Source organism: Miscanthus floridulus, chromosome 17 (genome assembly GCF_019320115.1).
Source record: "Miscanthus floridulus cultivar M001 chromosome 17, ASM1932011v1, whole genome shotgun sequence".
Taxonomy (NCBI): Eukaryota; Viridiplantae; Streptophyta; class Magnoliopsida; order Poales; family Poaceae; genus Miscanthus; species Miscanthus floridulus.
This window is the reverse complement of record NC_089596.1, coordinates 109,342,279-109,347,887: the sequence shown is the minus strand read 5'-3', so window position 1 is coordinate 109,347,887 and position 5,609 is coordinate 109,342,279.

Here is a 5,609-nt window from a genome sequence, read left to right as displayed (position 1 = left end):
TCTTGCCATATTCAATCCACCAAACAGAAGCAAAATCTATGAACTCACTAGTAGCAGCCCTAACACGTGTGTTCTCAGGAAATTCATGGCATGCAAACTTTTGATCAATAGTAATCTCCCAAGTAATGTATGCATCAGGGTCATATTTACCATCAAAAGGAGGTATTTTAAATTTAATCTTACTAAAAGCATCATCATTATTGTGTACCTCGCGTCGGCGGTGGCCACCCATACCTCTACGGTTGTGACGTAGGCGACGTCGATCACGAGTGTCTCGATCATCATGTTCAGTATCACCTGTGTATTCTTCATCATAACTACCATCCTCTCGATCTTCCTCCTTCTTTTCTTCTTTATGCTGGTCTTTATCATTGTTGTGGAGGTCATCAAAACGCCTCAGCAGAGCAGCAAGGCTTTTGTCCACACTAGCAATGGACTGCTCCAAACCTGCAAGCTTGTTGTTTGCGACAATCTGCGTAGCCTCCAACTGCCCAAGTTTGTCATTTGTCACCTGCAAGTCATTATCAAGTCCCTCCGTGTGCAACTTCACTTTCCTTTCAAAATGTTGTATGATGCCCTTTGTGCGAGGCGAATGGGGAACTTGGTTATCTTCGTCGGTCCCTGGCATGGTTCAAAGACAAAGACAACAAGAAGACAAGTGAAGAAATAAAAGCCCTACAACTACTAGGATGTAGCTACAGCAAGTCGCTCACTCTCCACCTGTTACACAAGTTCTTACCAGTTCTTACCTTGCTCGACAGGAGGGGTCGTCTACCAACAAGTCTGCAACAATGGATGAAGTGTATCGGTGCCGCAGCACGAGACCTGTCAAGCTGTAGAATATGTGGAGCTATAGGTGGGCTGAAACAAGGAACGAACTAGCACCACGTTAGTTACAAAAAGCAAGCTGAATAATCGTTCAACCGGCGGTACTGTGCTGGTTCTAGTCTAGACCGTGCTAGAGACGCGAGCCTGGACACAAAGGAGAGCACAACACACCACCCAAAGTGAACGAAAAAAAATCTCTAAGATCAGCCCCTTTCTCTTCTTTTCTTTTGCTTCTTTCTCTTTTTTTTTCTTTCTTTTTTTTGAATATTTTTTTTCTTTTTTTTCAGGGGCACTCAAAACTGATTATATGAACAAGACACTCCCAAAGAGTAACTCAGCACACACACTTTTTCTGAAAGGGTAGGGGTATTCCAGTAAAAAAAAAGATACTCTCTCTCTCTCTCTCTCTAGAGTAAGCCACTCGTTTAGATATGAATACTTGCTGCGTGCTTCGTTTGATATTTGTAGCACAGGGTGAACTGATTCCTTGTCCGATTGGAACTTCCAATTCTACTCGGACTTTGGCCAACAGCGAGGAATACCCGATTCCTTGATCCGACTCAAACTTGAAAACCTACTTGGATTCGGCCAATAGAGAGGAACAGCCGATTCCTTGTCCGATTCAAACTTCAAACCCTACTTGGATTCGGCCAACAGAGAGACTATATGATAGCGCGTGTTGTGATAGAACGTGACAAGAACTCGAAACTCTAAAGGACTAAAACTAAGACCAGCAACTTGACACAACCGATGCAACCGACGACTCAACAAGCCCTAACTAGGTAGCACTAGCCACGGCCCAAAGGTCTATAGGATTGTAGGAAACTAATCTACTATTTTTTTGGCTTTTTTGGACTGTAGGAAAAATAAAAACAGCGAAGAATTACAAGTCTCTCATCGATAAACCTTGCTCTGATTACCAATTGATATGAACCCGCTAGGGTTTATGGACGATCTTTCGATGAGAGGCGTAAGATCACTCGATTTGGTGGATAGAGATGACGTTCACGGCCCGACTACAGCCTTCCAAGACCGCGCCTTAGCAACCGATACACCACCTCCAAAGGCCGTCACGATCTTGTGGAGCGCGACAACCAGCCACTAGGGCTCCCGTCCTGCAAGCAATCGAAGAACTAGCAAGAACAAGGAAACAAGCACTGAATTTGCAAGATGGAATTGAAAGCCTCAAACTGAATCTTATTTTGAGTGGGGTTCCGAAGACAAGGAGATGGGTGGCTGGATCAGCACGCGCGCCTACAAGCAAGTAGCAATGGCTAAACTTGATCTAAACAAAACCCAAGTGTTCCTGGTGGCGGCTAAGGGGTATATGACGTGTGGAGGACGACCACAAGAGAGTTTGGGTCATGCTCCAACCCTAGGACGCGTCCCTACTGGACTCTAAACGATACAAGCCCATTGGGCTAACTTAAGGTGGCGCAGCACCCTGGACAAAATAGACCTCTCGGTGATTTTTGGGCTGTTGACGCCGTTTATGAGCAGGTATGAGTATGAGGTCAGATCCATATGAAAGTAGACTTTATTAGCTTTCCAACAAGTCCAGAATCACCCCAATCCGACTCCGTATGTAACCGTGGCGACCGTCGCAAGTTGGAGGTGTGCTGCAGTCCGAATCCAGCCTACGCGAGTCCTTTTCCCTTTCGGTCTTCTCCTTGATTCCTAATCAAAACAAGAGTGCACGTGTCTCCAAGATCTAAACAGGATGGACAAGAGCTCAAGAAGGAACTCACTTGATGATTAAGTGTTCGATCATGAGCACGGGTAATAGGACCAGCAGGTGTCGGCGTGGACGGCGTGGATGTATGATCGGTGTTGATGTCCTCATCACCCACCGCGCGGCAGCCATGGCCTGACCTCGCCTCCACACGCGCGCCTTCTTCTGCCCGACCATGCTGCCTCCTCCTCATTCCTCCTCCCGCTCTCTCAGGCACAACGCAAGCAGCAGCAGCTCGCGCCCGCACTCGCCACGAGCTCCACCACCGCGCGCCGCACCTCTCCGGCGGCATACCCCTCCCACGCCTCCATTCCCCGATTCCCGCCGCCAGCGGCTCCGCCTAGCCTCCCTGCTTCGCTTGCGCTCACTTGCAGCCACCGTCGTTGAGGTAAGGACCAAGCTCGGCCACCTCCTTCCACTCCGGCGAGCGCGCTGCCGCGGCCAGGTAGTTCGTCACGCCGCCGGGCCACCTCCACCATCCCAGCCGGTGCGGCTCGGCAAGGCGTGCACACTGGCACCACCCGCGCCATCGGAAGGGGTCGCCGCCGGTGAGCACCGGCCGGCGGAGCACCTCCCCTGCTCTCGGTCACTGACCCGCAGGGCCCAGCCGTAGTGGCGTGGCCTTGCCCGGCCGAGCTGGGCCAGGCTGGCTTGGGCCGAAGCCCCGAGCCAGGCCGCCGCCCTCTCCTTCGCTCGGTCTGCGCGGGCCGAATGTGGCCGTGGGCTAGTTGGTTTCCACGGGCTGGCCTAGTAGTAATAGGAAGATTTCTTTTTCAGTTTTCTTTTATTATTTAGAAAGAGAAATGATTTGGAAAATGTTTGTATACTCAAATTTGCTCCAAATCTGTTAAAACAAATTTTGCTAGGTTCCCTGTCACCAGATCTACATGATAAAAATATTGCATGTCATTTTTGAGATACTTTTCTGTAGAGCTTTATTTAATCCTTGATATTGCTGATAACTTGAAAAATGTGTAGAAAAACCTATAGGCTTCAGAAAAATAGGATTCCAAGTTTGTTAATCTTCTTATGTAATGTACTTCCTAGGAAAAATATGTGTCATGCATGTGCTGTAGAAAAATTATGAGGTGTAGTTCAAGTGCCTTTAATGGCTAATTTTTGTTATTTTTGCTAGAGAGCAAAATTTGTATAAAACATGCATGTGATAATTTTTGTACAGTGGTTAATTGCTGTGTAGAACATAGGAAAAATATTTCCTCTGTTGTTTGACACTTTTCACAGCACAAAGTATTTTCATGTTCATAATCATGCCATAGCTTGTTATTTTTGTGTAGGCTAATCCACTCATTCAAATACCATGAAAATCTGATGGTAGACTACTTAGGGTAGTACTGTGATATGGTAATTTTCTAAGTTTTTTCTAAGCAATAAAAATAGATGTTGCTATTCAAACCTATTATTAATTAGGGTTTAATCAAGTGTTGCTTTATGTGTGATTAAGAAATTAGTGAAGCTTTGGTGTATCTTTGAAGCATTTAATAAGATGTGTTGACTTAGCATATTAGTAGTAGAAGAGAATGTAGTAGATGACATGTGCTTGTAGTATATGTTCTTGGATGATGTTGACTGCCTTGCATTCAAGCATATCCATTGTATTCATCTCATCCGATGCACCGATTGCATAAGCACTTACGCACATTGCATCATACAAGATCGCAAACCGAGAACCCAGTCGTCATACCCGAGGAGCAGCTCGAGGTGCAGCCGCAGGAAGTGCCCGAAGCCGATGAGGAGGACGTTGAGGAACTTTCGGAGTGCCCCGATCACCGCCCAAGCTCCTTCGAGAGAGGCAAGCCCCGAAGCATTTTCTCCTCGGTTTGCAATTATTAATTCAATGCTTTACTTTCATTGATGCATTACATTCAGGAGTTGTTTGCAACCGTTGCTGCATTATGCCTTGTCTATCTTTGTTATACTATATCCTTATTACCCTAGTATCCGCAGTCGAGTCAATGCTTAGCTGGCTTAGACCGGTAGAAGTCGGGTGATTTCCTATCACCTGCGAGCTATAGGTGGTTACCTGAATCTACTTGGATAACTATGTAGCCATGGTATAACTAAGTGTTAAATGAAGTTGAGACCGGACGGAGACTTATAGAATTTTGGACTGTAGTGCTTTCTGTCTGTGTCGATTAAGGACCGACCGTTGTTGGGCCTCGAGTCATGTTGAACACATGCCTTACATTTAGCTGGCCGGATAAAGTACCTTCCAACCATGAACCTAGGAGATTATTCGGGCTGAGTAGATTGCCCACAGCGCACTATGCCAGAGCAGGTGTGGTAGAACATGGCGGCGAGATGATAAGACCAAAGTGCAGTCGGTCGGCCCCCGGGTACATGTGGTTCCTGGTAAACTCGAGATTCCTGGATAGTTGACTCGGTGATCAATATCTCACTTTAGCGGGTGAGTGAGGTTTGTGTAAGGAATAAATCACCAGCTGGTTAGGAATCAATTCGAATCGCCATCGCTCTTGGATAGTGAGCACTTGACTTGAGTTACTTCATCGTAGTAATGTTAATGGAACACTTGGACAGTTATAATGAATATGACAATATGGAAGTTGTTAATGATCATTAGTTATCATTATTGGCTTAATCACAAGTTTGCTCTAGTATAGGTGCAAATCTAGTCGACAGGTTAATAATAATTAACTTGACAATAATGCTTTTGGAAAGGTTCTTGAAATGCTAAAAATGCTTCTTTTTGCAAATGAGTCAGCTACCCTACTATAAAGCCTTCATAATCCTTGGTGTCACTTATTTTCGGTTATGTCGGGTAAGTCTAGTTGAGTACCTTCTCGTACTCAGGGTTTTATTCCCACTTGTTGTAGATGGGCAGATGTATTACGGCTACTATATCAACTGCCTTTATCCTGCGATGGGTGATGCTTAGGACCATGGGCATTGTCATTCCTTATGTCTTGTCTGATGCTTTTATTGGAGATGATCATTAGCTGGCACTGTATTTGAACTCCGTGTGAGTGCGTGTGGTTTTGAACAAATGGCTTCCGCTACTTCTATTTGAACT